Source organism: Camelus bactrianus, chromosome 26, assembly GCF_048773025.1.
Source record: "Camelus bactrianus isolate YW-2024 breed Bactrian camel chromosome 26, ASM4877302v1, whole genome shotgun sequence".
In the NCBI taxonomy this organism is placed as follows: domain Eukaryota; kingdom Metazoa; phylum Chordata; class Mammalia; order Artiodactyla; family Camelidae; genus Camelus; species Camelus bactrianus.
Genome location: NC_133564.1, coordinates 2,186,674 through 2,208,204, shown reverse-complemented (window position 1 = coordinate 2,208,204; position 21,531 = coordinate 2,186,674). Strand labels below are relative to the sequence as shown.

At 40.4% G+C, this 21,531-nt stretch overlaps 1 protein-coding gene across 1 annotated transcript in view; it reads left to right on the top strand.

The window, feature by feature from the left end:
- The window catches only part of LOC141575159 (uncharacterized), a 115,542-nt gene extending 94,394 nt beyond the window's left edge, over positions 1-21,148 (top strand). The window contains exon 9 of the mRNA XM_074353779.1: positions 19,217-21,148. The gene's annotated coding sequence lies outside the window, so the exon portion shown is untranslated. The remainder of the gene's footprint in view (positions 1-19,216) is intronic.
- Positions 21,149-21,531: the final 383 nt, after the last annotated feature.

The following is a 21,531-nucleotide window of genomic DNA, read 5'->3' as shown; positions in this document are numbered from 1 at the left end:
ATTTTATCTATTCCTTCAAGATGTTTAGCCATCATCAATTTTGTAGGCCTAGTTACACATTGGGAAATGTAACAGACAACAATTTTATTATATAGATAGAATATAAGTAATTCAGCTAGTAACGTTTATAAAGTCATGAGTAAGAATTTAATAGTCGAGAAGTTATATTTTTGGGTTAAAATTTTCCTTGTGTTCCTGATTGAGTTTGAGTGATCTTATGCGAAATTTCATATTTATGGTCAGGGTCAGAGCAGGTATTAATTGGCCAGGTGAGGTCTCCCACCTTGTAAGATCAATAGTGGCCTAAACAGAACTATAATTTCTTTTTAGAATAACGTTTCTGAGGGCTATATAGTTAGAGCCTTGGAGTAGGGAAACCCACCAAGGTAACACAGAAGTACTAGACATAGGTAATTTACCATAAACTTAGCAGCTGGAGTAGTTCATAATCAAAGGTAGGAGAAACTATCAAAGTAATTGGCATACAGGCCTGGTTCTGTGTCTTGGGTCTGCAGTCTTCTTCAGATGTTGACTTCTTCTCATCCTGACCTGGTAGATTCTTCTCCATTTGGGCATTGTTTTAAGGTGAGCAGTGCTCTATAGGCCAGTGCACTGCAGGGGCTGTTTCTGATAGGAAATGAATCTGAAAGTCCATTTCCTTCAGCTTTGTTGTGTATGGTCTTGTTAAGAGTACCTGATAAAGGGTCCTTCCATTCAGGTTGGAGACAGTTCTTTAAGTCATGCCTGTACCAGTATGTATATTCCCCTGGCTTCTGGTCATGGGGCATTGGATCTTTACCAAGGATAGATTGCTGAGCCTCAGAAACAAACCTAGAGTGTTCTTTTCATAATTCAATTAAACTTTACAGCAATGTGACATAACAGCAAGGAATGATCTGGGAAATGTCTAAGTAAATATAGACCTCAATCAACAAAACTAGAAATTAATATCCACTAAAATATAATCTTTTTTCTCTCTAAAGTTACCCTCAGTTTTCTCAAATATAGTCAAATCAAGATTAATTTATTTACAAGCTAAGTCTGATTATTTGATTATATAGGCTTTTTTTAAATTGGCTGTGTTGGAACTTTTAATAAGGACTCTCAGGGTAGAATGTTAATAAGGTTTTCTTAGGCCCAGAATGCCTCGTCAAGGGCTTGTCATGGATTTCTGCCTTACAGATTTAGGTAAATTCTTTTCTCTTTAAAATCCTTAAAATACTTTGAGATTGCTATATCTGTTAGGAGATGATCTTCCTCATTTGTCTGATAGAGCCACTGGGGACCTTAGAGTTTTTAGTCTCTTAAGGGATCAGATAGAGAGAAAAGATAACTGTTCCAAGTCTGCGTACATAAGTATAATTTATCAAATTTCTGTGAAACATAACTAGCTTGAGGAGAAGAGTTTCTTTATGTCTGGGAAACAGGTTAAAAGCCAGTAGTATTTCAGACAAAATCAAAAATTATAACCATATTCACCAGTTTACTCAGTCCCATGTAACTAATTCTTTTACTCAGAGTATCCATTAGACCTTTAAAATTACTTACCCAGTTTAGTTCAGTGCTATAATTTGAAATTCATTTGAAATCAATAAATCTCCTTGAAGAGAAAGCAATTTGCAAAATCATCAGAAGGAAACAATTAACTGTATATAAATGACAAGTGATTTAAAAGCATGGTTAAACAACGTTACACTATAATCGATAAAGAAAGCTGGTCACTATAACTAGAATTATGACTGGTAACATTTCAGATATACCAGAATTTTAGGGAATCCATATAATTTCTAGAATATCTATATTAATAATATTTTCTCATACAATATAACCAAGGAAGATCTATTATTCATTTGACAATACCATGTTATTTAACATGCCAAATGAAACTTACTACTTTAAAATCTCTCTTTGGGATGTTTCAGGGGCCCTCTGTAGCATCCCAAACTTAACTGGAGATTAAAAGAACTTTAATTAGAAATTGATATTTGGGGAGCTTTTTAAAAGTTTTCAGAACACTTGGTCAGATAAACATATAGATCACTGTAAAGTAGTTCTTTTTCATTAACAAGAAAATACGTTAAATGTAAAAGCAGAACAGGTCAGTTATGTGGTATAAGAAGCTTTACAATTTGTTATTGAAAGTGGATTAACATTTTTAGAAAATTTTGTCATCTTAACAGAGAGAAAACCAAATCTAGTCTTCTACCAGATTACTTCTAAGATTCATTTACTTTGCCCAAGTTGATTCTAAACTTAGACAATTCCAACAACGTACAAAACCCTTTCCTCAGGGTTCCTCTTCCACAAGCGTTCCACAGCTTACTATACTCACATTAGTGTGTTCTTTATTTTCTCTTCCATTCAGAAGTAACCAGCTTCAGAAGAAAGTCACTATTTTTTATTAACAAAATATAATTACATTCATATATCTTCCTTTACACATTTATCTTACTTTCCTAGGATACTGAGATTATAACCTTAATAATAGAGATTATTTCAGGGTAGCACCAACCATTTATTAATATTTCTAAACACCTTTACTTTCTCTGTAAGGGTAAGTTAAATGTTAAATAATTCATATTACAATCTTATTTTATCTGAAAGTGTCATAGGTATTTAATAAACTCCTATCATTTAACTCAATTTAGCACAACTCTAGAATTTAAAGATACCAAACATTTAGAGAGTATTTTAACCATACATTTTAAAAATATATTTTAAAAATTTACCCAAAGCTCTCATCTCATTTGCATTTAATTTACTTAAAATTTTACTACACCACATTACTATTTTTTTTCTTGACAATTCTGCAACAGATATAACAGGATCTTATTTGACTTTCATTAAAACTAGGTACAGTAAAGGTATTGTACTTAATATTGATGACTTTAAAGATGTCTATATTAATTAGAACATACTTAAACTAAACAATACCAAGTGTAATCTTAATATTGAATATTTTCCAGTTCACGTAACGCTGAAAGTCAATTTGGTCAGTTTTTATTTTAAAAATACTTAATTTGTAAGCTCTTATTTTTTTTACGTCAAATAAGCAGAGATCTTTGACTTTGATTTTTTTTTTTCAGCTGTAGAAATATCTCACATCTATAATGTGTACGCAGGCTTATAAACAGACAAAAGCTAGAGATCTCATAGGTTCACTTTAAAACTTACTTATAAGATAGGTATAATAATAGTTGGAGTAAGCTGAATTTGCTTGCTCAAATCACTAAGGCTTACTATTTATGAAACCGACATTTAAGATTTCTTGACAAATGCTGAAGGACACGTCAGAGTTATGAGTTCTAAAATGCCAAAAATTTCTTGGCCTTAAGTATTATCTCGTTGAGCTAATTAGGCTCATTCTAGGTCACTGTTTGCTGTATTTATATTTCTGATCTGCAAGACAAAGACAGACGCTTCCAGTTCCCCAGAGAACTGCTCTGTCATGCAGATCCAATTGTATCTCCTTAATTGGCTTTTTTTTTGTATCAGTGAGAAGAGCTGTAAACAAAGAATTCCATGTTTTAAAACTTTAAGATTTACTTTAGCATGTCTTCCAAAGCTTGCATAAGGTATTTAGTGAGGTCTCTTTTCCTTGGGTTATAAGTTAAACCCAGGGTAAACCTCTTACTTTATTGTCTATTAGCCACTGAATATTAGTTTTTAATTTTACGTTATATTGGAAGGCTCACGATCTCTATTGGTTTCCTTTACTTTGTTCAATTAATATTTTCTAAGGGACAGATATGTGCCCAGCCTTATAATACCAAGAAGGGGAAGCGTTTTTCCATTGAAATATATCTATCCCACAATATAATTAAGCAAATGTTTTATATAAAGCCCATTTAATATATCAATTTTACAAACTTTATCTCAATTTTATTAAATCTCGTACCTTTAATTTTTATATTTATTAGGTTTAATCAGTAATTCCTATTTCTAGAAGGAGTGTCAGAAGCTTTTTTTTTGTGTGTGTGCATTGTATCTAATTATATAGAAAAGTCTCTGGGATTCCCAAGTTTCAGCCAAAGAGCTTAGGCCCTTCTCAATTTTCAATTTGATTAATAGGTCTGTTGTCCCAATCATTGATCAAGTATTTCAGTCTATAAATATGTATTTTTTTAGCTCTATAAATACATATATTTTAAACTGTGCTAAAGCGGACTTGTTTGAACTTTAATGTTGGGGGGTGTAGGTGATCTCTTTGGCCTTTTTTTTTTTACTTTATATAGTGTAGTATCAAAACCTTGTATCTAAATCCAAAAATGTCCATTTTATTTATCTCATTCAAAATAACCATATAAAAATATTTATCCATTTGGGATAAGCCCCTTATCTTTATCTTTTTTGACATTTTTACAATCCTTTTTCCAGTTATTCAGCCTAATTAACATTAATTATTCTAAGTATTTATTAGCATCCCTAAAACCATTGATCGGAAAGGAAAAACACAAATGTTGGTTTTCAAACCAGTTTTTTTTTTTTTTAACTAATTTCTTAGGTTAACCATTAGATATATTTTTCTACCTTTAAACTTGATTTTAATAGGTACCAATAAAACGGCTGTTTATAATGAGAGCTCTTTCAACTTTCACCAATTTAAAAGTTTTCCCAAATTAAAGGATCCATCATATGGCCATCAATTTATATATATATATATATAAAGTGATTTTAAACCAATAAGATGAAGAGGCTTTTCCACATGACAGTGGGGGTGTTGCTTAAATAAAATTCAAAAGTTTACTTTCCAAAAGCTAAAAGCCTTTGTGGTCCAGGCTGATGGAACAACAGTTAAGATGGCAAAATATCTGAAAATTGGTACAATCAAAGGATTTTTGAGAATCCCAATTTATTTGCGTGGCCACAATATGTACACAATACTTGTACCTTTTGTATGACAGAGTCCAAGGTGTCGTTTAAAAAAAAAGAAACACATATATACATACATACACACACATAAAACACCCAGAGAAAGATAAAACATTTACATTTCAAGGACACAGGAAGAGAAATCCAAGTTCCCCCTAAATGGGATTTTGTTCTTATAAGTTCAGAATTCCAAAAAATATTTTATCAGGCCTGGTTAGTTACTTTCAGGGTGAGTTTTTTTTCTAATTCCTAATGAATGTTGTGAGTTTTGTACGTATATAAACCTGGCTAGTGTATTAGTTGGAGGCTGGCAATCTGTCATTTCTTTTTCTTTTCTGTTCTGTGGTTTTTTTTTTTAATTTTTTTTGAAAGTTCTATTTCCCATTGTAAGGTCGGGTTCTCAGAATAAAATTGCTGGTAAGATTTCCCACAGGGACAACACTATGGCATGAAGTCTTTGCCTCTACCATTCCTGTAATTTTCTCCATCACCCAAGAAAGCTGTTACCAGCCAGGAGGAGGGTCCCATTTTTGGAGTTGAAAGGTTCCTCATAAGAGTTTTACTTCTATTCCGAAAAATTCAATGGAGGTAACCAAATCGAGGACAACATTAGACCAGCCTCTTACCTAACCACTTAGTCCTGAACCCAGTGTCTTACAACTGGGACCCACTCAGGACGTTTTCACTGGGTGAGTATTTTCCTGGTATGTTTCCACCAGCCCCACTTCAGACGTCTCCTCAAGGTGGGTGTTTCCTGTTATCTTTCAACCAGGCCTCACCCAGTATGTCTCCACTGGGTGGGTTATTCCCCCCCAGTATCTTTCAACTGGAGGGCCAGGTACCTGGATACACCACAAAATAAAACTCAGGATCATCAACCAATTTGGGAGATCCGAGAACCAGGAGAGACTCACCCAAATTCATCTGGATTCCCCAAGGAGGCAGATGGGCACAAAGTGCCAATGCTGGTACCAAGGCTCCGGTAAATCTGAGAGTTCAGCTGGAGAGAAGTCTGCTCTGGGTCCCTTCCTGGTGTCCAAAACTCTTGACTGAAATACATGTGCAGCCTAAAAGTTAAGAGTTATGTTTTATTTGGCGGGAGGACTCGAGCCGGGATGACAGACTCTCAGATCGCTCGGAGGGACTGTTCCCAAGTGGTTGAGGAGGAGCTAGGATATATAGGAGCTTTACAACAAAGACAAGGTTGTTGGAACAATAAAAGATTGCTTGTTATCTAAAGAAAGCCAGGTATCTCAAGTTCAAGAATTTAGTGCTTTTCCATGTATGGGAGGAAGCAAACATTTTGACTCACTGAATTCATTCTTTAGACAAGCACCTAGCTATCTAGGGCAAGTATCCTGTCCTTTCTTATTCTGAGTCTGCTCAGAGGGCACCGTTGTGAGTGGCTGTAGTGGCTGGGCTGCAGGCCTGTCTTCACTGGGGTGTGTTGGCAGCCACTGATGATTTGGTTTCAGCATTCTTTGTTTACTGACATGGTTGCAGTATTTTCATTCACACTGTAGTATTTTCGGTCACAGAATGATTATGGATAATCTGCAAACTTGGAAAGCAACCGAGATGGAATTACTTCAGGTACCTTCTAATTTAATAAGCCGTGTGCAAACATAAACATGGAGGAAGCTTACAAAAGGATTTGGTGGTGTAGGGAAGGTGTTCTGCACATTACAGGAGAAGGCAGAATTCCTTTTCTTTGTGGGCAGGGACGTAAGCCCACCTTTCTTTTCTGTAGTGGTTCCTGAGAACAGTATATGGTAATTAATGAACATTGAGAAACGGTGGCAAACATTGCATTCAAGAGCTGGCCGGCTGCAAACTTGTGTATTGGACAGGTGGATTTCATAGGCAAGTGGTCAGGTGGATGGGAGAGAGATGGATCCCAGGCCTGGGCCCAGATTCAGGTTTAAATCGCCATTTCCTCACCATGGGGCCTTGGACTAGAATGTAACCTCTCCTAACCTGTTGGTGAATCTGTGAAATGGGCATGATAATATTGGTTTCTACCTGGGATTGTTGTAAGTTTTAAAGAGTATTATAGCACACATGAAGCACTTAACACACTGGCACTTAGCAGTGTTCACTGTGTGTGGAAGTCCCGCTTCGCGTGTGTCAGAGTCGTAAAGGCAGCATTTGTCTGTTGAGGATGCACTGGTAGCCCCTTGAATAGGTTGTGAATTTGGTTATTTCCTTTTGGTAAATCTGTGTGCCATGGGCAGTTATTTTCATGGACAGATGAGGAATCTCAGGGTAAAGAAGACTGTGTAATTTGCCCAAAGTCAGACCATAATTTTGGGTGCAGGAGCCTCAGTTCAGCATAGGCCCCTGGGCCTTCTGCCCTCTCCTTTCAGCACCTGAGCCAGATGTGTGCTCGGCTGTCTCCCAGCCCAGAATATCCAGCAGGGAGGAAGACATACCTGGCCCTGTGCTGCTTGAGCAAAACTCCGGGGTGGAGGCAGTTACAAAATGGATAAACATAAAAACAGATGACTGCAAACTGTGATCAGCTCTGAGAAGGAAAGGAACAGACCTCGCCGTGCAGCGCTGGGAGCTTACCCGTCGGGGCTGCTCTGGGGGCGTTCATCTCAGCTAAACAAGCTCTGCTGCTGCACAAAGGCAGGAAGGCAGGGCACGTGTGACCAGGTAGACTGGGCCTCGTTAGTCATACTCATTCCCCATTAAGCGGCAGCTGTCATGGGCACTTACCTAGTAAACAGATGTTGGCCATAATCATCACGCACTTTGCTTGGTAGTTTTATTGGCCCCAACTTTGAGATGAGGTAATTGAAGCTGGGGAGTTTGCTGCATGCCCGTGATTACCGTGAAAATACCCCCACTGGTCTTTCAACCTAGACTGGCGTGGCTGTCATGCCCCAGCCCTGTGAATGGCATCGTGTAGCTTCTCCCAAGTGGCCCAAATGACTGATATTGATTTTCTTAATTCGTAGGAAATGGTATGTGACAGTAGGAGAAAAAGGTAGTAAGAAATTGTTTGGAAAACTAGAAAAAAATTCAATTCTTCCCCAGCTGGGGGAGCGTAATCTCTGTCACACACTCCACTCACTGCCTGTCACCTCCTCCCTGCCGACTCCGTGTTCAGAAGCCACTCTGAGCCTTTGAAGAACATTTTGCCTCATGGCACTGTTGACTAGGACCTGCGACCTCTCTGTCCCTGGTTAACAGTCTATTCAAAGCCATTTAAATTTTATGCAGGCTCCTCCGCTCAGATGTAAGAATAGCCTCTTTAAACTTCTTGATGCAGCGCCTTAATGTTGATCTTGTGAAGGAAACCTAGTCAAAACCTGGGATGTATGCACATAGTGACCGTAAACTCAGCACTTTGTGAAGTTCAGAATCAGATGGGTGGGAGACTCAGGAAAGGCTTTTTAAGGTAGAAAGGGGAAAGTGAAAGGACGCAGGCTGTGTAAGACTGAAACATCTCGGTCCCAGCCAGCAAGGCACCTGCGTTCAGGATGGTGGGTGGAGAGTGCAGAGTTGTCACAAAGAAAGAAGTGGTGGGATGGGAGGGAGGACAGTTAGGTACTTTACTGGGGAGGGAAATAGTGGGCTGAACATTTCCTGGTTGAACAAGAGGACTGTGACATGATGTGCTTGTATTTTGGAGAGAAGGGTTTTGTGGGGACAGGCCTAGGGAGAACGCTCTGTGGCTGGGGATTCAGCACAACAAAGAAACATAGAGAACCGGGCAGACCCCAGGGCCCCTGCTGGGGGAGAGGCTGCCCACCAATTCGAGCCCTTGGGGCTGCTTCTGTCCCTTAGCCGGGGCCTTAGAGCTCCCTTCACAACCCAGTCCTGTTGATACTAGAAAAAATAAGTGGGGCATGAGAAGGGCTGTGTCCCAGGCTTTGGTTGAGCCCCTTGGGTGTGCCCTGCCAGATGTGGGTACTTGGCTTCATGCAGGAAAGTATTCAAGGGCAAGCCACTGTTGAGTAAAGGTAGATTTATTCAGAGAGATTTGTTGAAAGGCAAGAGATATTCCACGATGTGTGGGGGTTTGATGCTCAGATTAAAAGTAGGTACACACTCCACAGAGTGTGGGCCTTCTCTGAAACGGGAGAGAGAGGTGTGACCCCTAGGCAGTGCTGTGTTGCTTGTATTCATGGGCTTGGTGGTTTCATATGCTAATAAGTAGAAGGACCAGCCTAAGGGCAAGGGGCTGGAATTCACAGGGAGTTGGCAATTTCCCACCCTTTGACCATTTTTGTCTAGCCTTGGGACTGCCATGGTGCCTGGGGGCTTGTTATTCACCATGTTACTATTACAATGGGTGTGTAATGAAGCTCAAGATCTGCTAGAACTTAAATCTCTTCATCCTGAGCCTCAAGGCCTATTGGGGGTTGAATCCTTCACCATTTTGATGTTAATTGCTTTGGCCTTCCTTGAATGGCTGTGCTCTGCCCCCTTCCATCCTGTCTCACTGTGATGACACAGAGAGAACAAAGGCCCGGCCCTGGCTGTGCTCCTGCATTTAACAGGGGGAGGGGTGGGGTAGGCTGAGGATGACTCTGGGTGGTGTGAAAGATGTTTCAGATTTTCCCATGTGGGACATGGGGACCTGCCAGCTGCACCGCAGATTTATCTCACGGGCATTATCGCTTGTGTCACTCATTTGTTTCTATTTTTCTTTTTTTTTTTTTAAGTATTTAATCTAAATTTAATATCAGGTTTTTTTAGGAAACAAATTTCTCTTTTTATTTTCTTTGGGGCTCTTTTTGGGGGGGTAGGTAATTAGGTGTATTTATCTGTTAGTGGAGGCCTTGAGGCTTGAACCCAGACCCTGTGTATGCTATACACACGCTCTAACACTGAGCTCTACCACCCGCCCCTTCATCTTTTTCTTTTTGCTTTAGCTGCCAAAAATCTTACAGCTGAATTTCTAGTCGGCCTTTAACACTTACCCTGACTTCATGGCATCCATTTTTATGACTTTACCTCCCCCTGGTTTCATTTAAGTATTGAATCTCCATTTTCTTTTCACTCTCACTTTTGTCTTTTTGTTGTTATTGTTGTTAAGCTGTGTTTAAAAAATTGTTTAAATTCTCTTGTAGCAGGAGGCTGAAAGTAAATAAATATGTAAATAAACATCACACTTAAATGCTTTTATACATTCTAAGCTGTTTAGTAGTTCCTTAAAAACTGGACTGATATTAAAGTTATAATATTTTTACATTATTTTTTAATTTTTTCAAAAGGTATAGCTGATTTACAATATATGTTTCAGGTGTACAATAGTTGCTCCATTTATATTTATTGTAAAACATTGACTGTATTGTCTATGTTGTAAGATACATCCCACTAGCGTGTTTATGTTACATGTAGCAGCTTGTATAAGAAAGTTGGGTAACACAGAGTCTGGGGCATTGCTGTGTCTGACTCAGGTTCCAGGTCACCCTGCCTGTCAGACCCCAGGCCCTCACAACTGTCTGCAGGGCAGCGAGTGGAGGCAGCTCTCATCAGCGCTGGTACCAACCTCTGAGTGGCAGTGACAGCAGTGACTGTCTGTGGACGTGCAAAGTGTTGTTCCAGGAGATTTACATGCATTTCTTCATTTATTATTTAAAGCCCTCCTGTGAGGGATCGTTTTATGTTTTTAATGAATAATACACTTTATTTTTAATTTAATAGACTTCAAACTTCCGGAAAATTTACAGGAGTAGTACAATGAACACTTAGATACACTTCACCTAAAAGGGCAGTATTTGTCCTTTTGTGTCTGGCTTACTTCAGCATACTTTTTAAGGTTCATCCATGTTGTAGCCTGAAACAGTAATTTATTCTTTTGGTTTAATAATATCTTTTTTCTTTTTCTTTTTTTTTGTTTTTGGTCTATTTAAAAATAGTTTCATTGAAGTCTAGTCAGTTTATAATGTTGCATCAGTTTCTTGTTTACAGCACAACACTTCAGTTATATAGGAATATACATGTATTCATTTTCATATTCTTTTTCAACATAAGTTACTATAAGATATTAAACATATTTCCCTGTACTATACAGTATAAACTTGCTGTTTATTCTATACATAATCAGTATCTGCAAACCTTGAACTCACAAGTTATCCCTTCCCACACCGTCTCCCCTCTGGTAACCATAGTTTGGTTTCTATGTCTCTGTGTCTGTTTCTGCTCTGTAGATAAGTTTCTCTTTCTTTTTTTTTTTAAGATTCCACATATGAGCGATCTCATATGGTATTTTTCTTTCTCTTTCTGGCTTACTTCTCTTAGAATGTCATTCTCCAGGTCCATTCATGTTACTGCAAATGGCATTATTTTATTATTTTTTTATGCCTACGTAGTAGTCTATGGTATAAATATACTGCAACCTCTTTATCCAGTCATCTGTCAGTGGACATTTAGGTTGTTTCCATGTCTTGGCTATTGTAAATAGTGCTGCTGTGAATATTTGGGGGAAGGTGTCTTTTTGAATTAGGGTTACTTCTGGATATATGCCCAGGAGTGGGATTGCTGGGTCATAGGGGAAGTAAATTTTTTGTCTTTTGGTGAATCTCCATACAGTTTTCCACAATGGCTCCACCAAACTTCATTCCTAGCACAGTGTAGGAGGGTTCCATTTTCTCCACAGCCTCTCCAGCATTTATTGCTTGTGAAATTCTGAATGATGGCTATTCTGACTGGTGTGAGGTGATACTTGATTGTAGTTTTGATTTGCATTTCTCTGATAATGATATTGAACATTTTTTCATGTGCCTATTGGCCATTTGTATGTTTTCATTGGAGAAAAGTTTCTTTAGCACTTCTGCCCATTTTTGGATTGAATTGTTTATTTTTCTTTCTTATGAAGTGTAAAAGCTGTTTATATATTCTGGGAATTAACCCCTTGACAGTCTCATTGAATGTAAATATTTTCTCCCATTCCATAGGCTGTCTTTTTGTTTTGCTTACTGTTTCCTTTGCTGTGAAAAAGCTTGAAAGTTTAATTAGACCCCACTTGTATATTTTTGCTTGTATTTCTATTGCTTGAGTAGACTGCTCTAGGAGAACATTGCTGAGATGCATGTCAGATGTTTTGCCTACGTTTCCTTCTAAGAGGTTTGTAGTGTCTTGTCTACATGTTTAAGTCTTTAAGCCATTTTGAATTTATTTTTGTGTGTGCTGTGAGGGAGTAGTCTAACTTCATTGATTTACATGCAGCTGTCCAGTTTTCCCTACACCATTTTCTGAAGAGGCTGTCTTTACTCCATTGTATGTTCTCACCTCCTTTGTCAAAGATTCAATGACCAAAAGTTTTTGGGACTATTCTTGATAATTTTTTTACCCATTCATTGATGGATGGACATTGTTTGTAACTTTTGGCTACTCTTTATGATACTGCTATGAATATTGATGTGCAAATTTTTGTGAGAATATGTTTTCATTCTGTTGGCTGTACAGTTGGCCCTCCATATCTGTAGTTTCCACTTCATGGATCCAGATGGCTGGTTGTAAAGGGACTCGAACATCGTTGGATTATGGAATCCAGGGTGGTGGGTTCCTGAAACCAATCCCCCGAGGATACTGAGGGATGACCCTATATGTAGGAGTAGAATTGCTGAGCCATATGATAACACTAAACTTTTGAGGAAACACCAGACTTTTCCAAAGAAGCTGCACCATTGCCCATTTCCAATGGCTGCATATTGAGGGTTCCCATTCCTCTGCCTCCTGACCGACAATTGTTATTGTCCGTGTTTCGATTATAACCATCCTAGTGGGTGTAAAATGAGATCTCATTTTGATTTTGATTTGACTAGTGATGCTGAGCATCTTTTCATATGCTTATTGGCCATTTGTGTATCTATTTAATTCCTTGGTAAATTTAAAAATTGGGTCGATTTTCTTTGTATTGGTCAGTTGTAAACATTTTTTTTATATCCTGGATACTAGTCTCTTATTAGATATATGCTTTGCAAATTTTTTCTACTATTCTGCAGATTGTCATTCCACTTTACTTTTTTTAAACATTAAGACAATTCCTTTATAGGGGAGGTAATTAGATTTATTCATTTATTTTATTTATTTATTTATTTTTTGCCAAGCATGCACTCTATCACTTGAGCTACCCACTTCCCCTTTCATTTCATTTTCTTGATGATGTCTTTTGTAACAAGTGGTTTTAATTTTGATGAAGTCCAGTTTATCTGGTTTTTTTTTTTTTATCACTTCTGCTCTTGGTATTGTATCTAGGAAACCATAACCTATCCTAGGACCACAAAGATTTATACTATGTCTTCTTTTAGAAAGTTTATAGGTTTAGATTTTACGTTTCTGTCTGTGATCCATTTTCAATTAATTTTTATTTGTTATATACAATAGGGGGTTTCAGATTCTAAATTCATTCTTTTGCCTGCAGATACCCAGCCTTCCCTGCACCATTCGTTGAATAGACTATTCTTTCAATGCAGTGTTGTTGGCACACTTGTTGAAAACTGATTGTAAATATAAGATTCCCCCCTGGAATTTTTACTGTGTCTCATAGATTTATGTACCCAAACTTATGACAGTACCATAATGACTTCAGTACTATAGATTTGTAGTAACATTTAAAGTGAGTCCTCCCACTTTGCTCTGCTTCTTCAAGATAGCTTTGGCTGTCCTGGGCCCCTTGCACTTCCATATGAAATTTGGGATCAGTTTTTCAATTTTTGCAAAGAAGTCAGCTGGAATTTTGATAGCGATTCCACTGAATTTGTAGATCACTTTGGGGAGTCTTAACATTTTTAACAATATTGTCTACTATTCCATGAACATGGGATGTCTTCCGTATATGTAGATCTTCTAAAATTTTTTCAGTGATACTTCAAATTGTTCAATGTACAAATCTTGTAAATTTTTGTTAAATGTATCTCCCATTTTATTTTTAATGCTGTTGTAAATGGAAAGGCTGAGCTTCTTAAGGGTGGGACTATATATCAATTTGTTTATTTCTAGGATTCCTACACATCAAATACACTAGGTTTATATTTGCTTCATAAATCTATCCACAACTCTTCCCTCCCCTGTGTTTTAAAAAACCAAGACCCAGGTTAAGCTACCTGAACACCTATGTGGAAGTGAGAAATGAGACCCTTGGTTGGGGCTTTGTGCAGATGATACTGAGAACTTATTTAGGATGGCTTCATCTTAATTTCTTTTAAACAATCCTTTCAGTGTATATAGTCAGATACATTAAGAACATGCCCTTTTGATGTACAGAGGAGCTAAGACTATCATTTTCAAATAATTTCTAGTGAGAATGTTGTACTTGAAACCTAATTTGTATCTATCTTTGAAGATTTATGTTTCAGGAGCTTTGACTAAAGAACACCTGTCTTTATTCAATAACGACAACTAAATGCTCAAACAACATGTAAGAGTTTGAGCTGTAACTGGAGGCAGCGCTTACCTCTCCCAATACACTTGTGCTGATCAGCTCAAAAGGGTTCGTCCAACTGTTTGTCAGTAGTCTGTTGGACAAAGCCATAAATCATTGATTTAAGGTTGCTGGAATGCAACATATTCTTATTAATACTAAGTAAGCCCATATTGAGTGCTTACTGTATGTTGGGAATTGTCCCTCAGACTCACATGAGTTTTATTTCTCTGAAAACCTTACATATTTCCTTGTTATTCCCACTTTACAGATAAGGAGACTGAGGATTATGTCTTCTCTCTTTTTGGGGGAGCTCATTATCAATGACTGGAAGTTGTAAGGAAAAAGATATTGATTCATCCTGAGAAAATATTTTTCTGAGAGTCAGCATTTTAGAGGGTGACCACTGCAGAGGGTGATCATTGTTAGAGTGAGACGAGCCCCGTGTTGTACGGAGTCAGCATCCCAGTCCTGGACACGGCACTGTGCTGCGTGGTGGGTGAGGTGGCGTGGCCGCGCAGGGAACGAGGATGCCGGGCCGTTGGGCTGTGCTCAGGCCTGGTGAGGCTTTCTCTGAAGAGCAGTGGACCATCATTGACAGATTTTAATTAGGGGAGTGGGGTGCTCTCGTAGATCACTTTTGTGTTTGTAGAATGCTTGCAAACATTCAGTAGGCTCGGCAGAAAGTGATGTGACGAATCAGAGTAGGGTGGCTGCGAGGTGTAGCAGTGTTCAATTTTCAAGTGGTTTTCAGTCCCATGTTTGTGGCTCAGTAGACGTGTCACTTTTGATGACGCACTCAAGGAAGTGAAACAATTTATTTAATCAATTGAAGCAGTGATGTACCCAATTCCCAGGACTGTTGTGGAGATCCAGTGAGATAACATTCGCACAGTGTGCAGCGTGGTCCCCAGCCCAAAGTCAGTGCTGAGGGAGTGCCTGTGAATACCTGGTAGGTCAGGTGTCGGTGGTGGGTCTCGGTGACTGAGGAAATCTGAGCCCTGAAGGAGGGGTCCAGTCACATCTGTGAGTGATGGGCCTGAGCTGGGAGGGTCAGAGAGACCTTCCCTCCCAACCAGGGGCCCTGGGCAGGACGGCTATGGGAGGAGCACCGTGAAGTCAGCTCTTTTCAGGTGGAGTTGGAGTTGCTCTTGAGACATCTAAGTGCAGTGTCACGAGCTCACAGAGGAGGTCTGGGCCCGGGCTGTGCATTTTCCTATAATCTCAATCCCTGAGGACGCCGAGGTATTGATCGCTGAACGTGAAGTATTCTTTACAGGACAAGTGAATAGTAGTATCATCTCTGTCATCAAAGCTCACGTCTCTTTATTCATAACCCACTTTGTTAATTGGATACTTACAGGGCGGTTCTTCACCGCCCTCCCCTAGGCTCAGGCTCCACAGTAAAGAGCTGGTGAGCCTCCCTCTTTTCCAGAAGTAGACACATTTAGCTGGTAGCCTTCTATACCTCGCCAGACTTAGAATTTTAATTTGTTGTTTTAATTCTATTATCTGTTGGTCATCTCCTGACAGGAGAGACGTTTTACCTCATGGTCATGTTTCAATTAGCTGTTACTGAGAATTGCTGATCTGATCCATAGTGTATGTATTATATTAACTTTGTAGAGTACTTATCATTTTTCTTTCTTTGCCCTTAAATTTTGTTTGCCCCTTCAAGTTTCTATCCTATTTCGGGCCTTATTTTTTTTAATTAAAAAATGTGTGTTAGTAGTTAAGAAAACAAAAGCAAAGAAACAATGCACATGATACCTAAGTTTAGAAAATATCTATTGTGTTTTCTGTCTCGGCAATGGAGTGTTCTAGAAACTCGTGAAAACGTTCATTACACAAGTTCCTTAAAATTCTGATTAAGAAATAAATCCTTCCTTCCTCATCTTTCAAGCTGCACAGCTAATTTTCAAGAAAGTGAGGGGAAATCCTCAGAATCCAAGTCATATCAGAAAGCAGGGATTCTGGGAGATACGTGAGACTTAGAATCCCTGGGGTGCCGGTTGGCTCCTGAACTGAGTGTTAGTTGCCCTGGCAGGAGGGCGGGAGGTGAGCCCCGGGCCTCTCACACTGGGAGTTGGATGGCTCATCCTATGTAAGGCCAAGCACATCCTGAGAATCCTGTTTAATAAAGGGTTAATTAGAAAGAAAGAAAAATATCATTCCTCAAGGCAAGAAATTAAGGAAAGTCAATTTTGGGGGATGCAGGGAAAAATAACAAATCCAAAGTAAGGATTTAGTTTAAAGCTGTTCTGGCATGAGAGTGACCACAATCTCCTGGCAGAAAATCACAGCTCCTCCCGGAATGAGAAGTTGTGTTTTGAATGAAACAGTGAACAGCCATTCCTAAAAAGGCCTCCTGAGTCTTCTGGATCAAGATACTAGACCCAAACAGCTCTCTTCCAAGGTCTCATTTAAATAACCAGAAAGGTTTTAAAGGAAAGAAGCCATAATCATAGTTCTATTTATTGACATTAGTATATGCTAGGAATTCAGAGGTGACTATGGAGTTGTCTCCTCTTTTATGGACCTTACTTTCTGTTTGACATAGTTGGGGAGCTGGGTGGAGGGAGGTTTTAGTCTGTTGCAATTAGCTAGGAAAGGAAATTAAGAAAGCAGTGAAGGGTGGGTGAACTTTTTAGCTGAGGACAGTCCTGTTCATTTGGCTTTTAATTGCAGGCTCGATGAGTTTTCACTGGAGGGAATTGATCTTACAGAAAATGGACTTAACTCAGGCCTCTTCAGAATGGACAAATGAACCTGGAGAAAGACAGTCAAATCTGTGCAGACATTGAAGTTCACGTGAACGTGCTGTATCCCTGAGCCAAAGATAGGACAAGTAGGCAGCACTTCTTGAGGACAGAGGGGTGGTTTTTAAGGTTCTCCAAGAATGAATCCCAGGGAACCGGGATGGCCAGTTGTCAAACTGTGACTTTGCTTTTTGGACGGTGTGCCCACCAAAGGTATTTTCCGTTTATTAGTTTTCATTTCTCTTAAATACATCTCAGGTGATGAGGACGTGGGCACAAGCATTGGACGCCATGTCGAAGAGACTTTGGATACCTGCCTAGAAGCGCGGGCACAGCTGCGGCTGCGTCATACATCTTGAAGCCCACCCCGTTGCCCGGCTCCGTGATCACGGCAGGGTGGTTCCTTGATGACCTGTCCATCTCCTTTGTGACATTGTAACCCACCAAAAACCGGAGCGTATTAGCTTGGCTTTGTTCTTTTCCATCCTTCTCTTTGAATGGACTGATAGTGGACCCAGTTATGTTAGCAGATGTTTTACAAGTAGGGCTCTCAGTACAAACCTTGTAATCCCCGCTGTGTGATCTAGAGAAGAAAGTTACATTCTTTCCAAATTGTTTTGATGCACTTATGTGGGAAAATGGTGTACGTTTGAATATGTATTTCCTCTCTGAATCATCATGGCTAGAGATGAATGTGGGCAGACATGGAATGTGTTTTCTGTATTTGAACTGTATGGTCCCCTAAATTCTCCCCAGCTTTTTAAAGTCATCACTGGAATGTTACCTCCAGAGTGTCCCAAAGCATCCACCACTGCCTGTTCTTCAGACACTGTGAGTTTCCAAGTTGGAGAAGGCTGCTAGCTGGTGAGGCATTCTCTGGCACATCTCTGGCTGGCTGATGTGGGCGTAGCACCCAAGACTTGGCAGACAGTAACTAACCACGATCACTTCCATTTCTGGGACACTCATGAAGGATTTTATACGTATGCTAGTGGCATACGTTATTTCAATTAGTTTTCCCAACAATCATAATTAGATTTTTTCACCTCTATTAATAAGTAAACTGTCAAAGCGAGTGACGTGCAGACTTTGGACTGGAACACGGGTCTTTCTGATTCCAGTCTCTGTTCCCTCCCCGACCTATCCTTCCAGATGGCCAGGAGACTCTTCCTCAGTCTTGAGTTTCCTGCTGATATTACCACTCTCTTTGTTTCTAGGAGAGGAAAAGAAGTCTAAACTTACTTTCCAGTTGAAAATGGAATGGAGAGTTAACGTTGGAAGCCGGGAGAGTCTGTCCTGTGATGAAGCGGCCTCCTAGCCACTTCCACTGGGACGTCACGTCACTGTCTGGGCCCCTTGCTCAGCCTGTGCACAGGTGACAGCGCAGATGTGCCGAGCAGTCCTCCCGGACAGGGCAGTGGGTTGGAAAGGAGTTTGGGGATTTGGTTTCATTTCATAGGTTTCTGAGGGCCTTGGCCTGGCACTTCGAGTGGGACCATTCCCTGTCCCACATACTCGTGCTCTGGGCCCGTGCAGGCCTGATGTGGCCTCAGCCTGAGGCTCAGGGCCCGTGGTGAAGTGGAGAATTTTAGTCCAGGGTCTGTGGAGGCTCTGACAATTCTGGGTCGTGGGACATTGTCCAGGATGATAATAATTCTTCCCCGAGTTTCAGATTTCCTTGCCTGTGAGCCGGGGTAGTAATAGTTTCTGAGATGATTGTAATGATTCAGTAACGGGCACAGCATGTGCTGCCAGGTAGCTGGTGCTTAAGGAGCAGAAGTCGCAGTCACTCTGTCAGCCTCTCACTGTGTGCTCTGTGCTTTCAGAGGTTGTGTGTTTGGTGAAAGTCCCGCCCAAACCCTAGGGTCTAGATGAAATGTTGTTCCTTTACTTTCCCTTTCTTTTGCTCCTTCCTTTCTCTGCGTCTCATGTGTAGGGAGCAGATTCCTCTGTTTCAGGGAATACAGGCCTTTCTAGGAAAAGGACAGGATGAACGTGGATAGGTGGGGCCGGAGGGGGTCTGGAGCATCTGCACAGCGCTGCTTCCCTGCATTTCTGCATCCAGTCCCATCAGTGCACGAAGTCAGCCTTCCTCTTCCTTCCTGTGTCATCAGGTCTCTTTTATGGGAAAACATTTTTTACGTGTCTTTTTTCACTTACATGTTTCGTTCAGATGCTTGTTGCTTTTTTCCCTGTGCTTCAGCGTTCCTAGGAGAGAATTCAGCAGTGCAGCATCCTCTCCGAGCTCTATGAGTTGATCGGCTTCCACTGCAAGTCCGTCTTCTTCAAGTGGGTGGCCCCCGTGCAGCGCGTGGCCCCCGGCATCCCGGAGCCTGGCGGGAAGGCCTGCTACCGACTCCTTCTGCAGACGCTTCCTGGCTACAGTCTGTCACTGATTCTGCAGGACTTCAACAAAGGTTTTGGGACTAAAACATTGCTTCAGTCCGATTAACCATGCCTTGTTTGGGCCCTGCTCTCCTGTCTCAACAGGGTGAATTGTGATTCGTGTAGAGCAGGACACAGCAGACTTTTTTCTGTCAAGGGCTTGGGAGTCAATATTTCAGGATCTGCAAACCTCCTGATCTCTGGTGCAGCTGCTCAGCTCTGCTGTTCAGACGCCAGAGCAGCCGGACAGTCCACACACCCACAGAGCTTTATTCACAGCAGTGGCTGGGGCTGGATTGGGTGTATGAACTGCAGTTTGTCCCCACAGCCTCCTCACTATTGACGCCTGTACCTGAGCGTGCATTTGCGACAATGGGTGAACCTACACTGACACGTCATCATCACCAAGAGCCCATACTTGACACTAGGATTTACACTTGGTGGTGTGCACTCTGTGGGTTTGGACATATGTACAATGACACGTTTCTACCATCACAGCATCATACAGAGTAGTCTGTCTTAGTGACCCTAAAAATGCTCCTTGCTGCACCTCATTCATTACTCCTTCCCCTCTAGCCTCTGACAGAAACTGATCTTTTAGTCTCTGTGGTTTTGCCTTTCCCAGAACACCATACAGTTGGAATCAGACAGTTGCAGAATCTTCCCAGATTGGCTTCTTTCACTTAGTAATATGCATTTAAGGTTCCTCCATGTCTTTCCATGCCTTGATAACTCATTTTATTTTAACACCATAAATAGTCCATTTTCTGCCTGGACCACAGTTTATTTATCCATTCACCTACTGAAGAACAGCTTAGTTGTTTCTGAGTTCTGGTGATTATGAATAAAGCTGCTATTAACATCTGTATGCAGATTTGTGTGTGGACGTAATTTTCCATTTTGTTCAGTAAACACCAAGGAGCACAGTTGCCAGATCATATGGTAGGAGTACGTTTAGTTTTGTAAAAAATTGCCAGACCGTCTTCCAAAGTATCTGGGCCATTTTTCATTCCCACCAGCAATGCAAGAAAATTCCTGACGCTCCACATCCTCACCAGCGTTTGGTGCTGTCAGTGTTCTGAGTTTTGGCAGTTCTGACTGGTGTGCAGTGATAACTCGCTGTTTCAGTCTGCAGCCCCTTGATGACAGATGCTGTGGAGCATGTTTCCATAGATTTCTTTGGCATCTAGTTTCCATGTTGAGGTGTGTGTTGAGGCATTTTGCTCATTTTTTAAGCAGGTTATTCATTCTTCTTGTTGAGTTTAAAGAGATTTTGGTGTATTCTGGATATCAGCCCTTTATCAATGTGTCCCTGCCCTTCACCTGCAGCACCGGAGTTGTCCTTTGGGTCTCAGTGGAGTGTCAGCTCTTCAAAGAGGTTCCCTGTCTTCCCTCACCTAAATACTGTCCTTGAACTTTTCACTTTCATTGACTCACTTTGTTCTTTTTAAATAGCATTTCCCATAATTTGTAAGTACATTAAAAAAAAAGGCAATGATTGAACACTGCCTCCCCCACCAGGCTGTGTGCCCTGTGAGAGCAGAGACCCTGTCCCCACTCACCATGTCCCATGACAGCACATGTCACATGTCCATGTAAATGTGTGTAACGTGGGGCCAAACCTGATGAGCAGCTATGACGACATGTGTTGGCTACCATTCATTGAATAGAGTTTGTTTCTTGATCTTAATTTTAAATCACATGAATGAAACATGTTTCTTTTGAAAAATAAAACAACAAAGCACACCTCCATGTGATTGGTACTTTCTACTTAGCCTTCTGACCCAGGAGGGGACGTTCACCATCATTTTGTGGAGGAGGTTGGGGAGGTAAAGTAGGAGAGTGAGATCAAATAAAGTAAAAATGATAACAATCAGCTGGCTTTATTTTCACTAAGACAAATGTTACTTTAAACCATACCTCAGCTGTTGTTCTGTTGTTTTAAACACTTCTCATAGAATTAAATGGAAGCCCACTAAACCCTGAAAGGGAAATTATGTGCTCAGGTCCTGAAAAGTGTTTATGTCTATTTCTTGAAATGCACATTTTCCCTGCTGGTTACAGAAAGTCATGGCGGGAACACAGTCGTGAGCTGTGTGTGTCTGCCAGCTTCACGGGCTGCTCACTGTCATT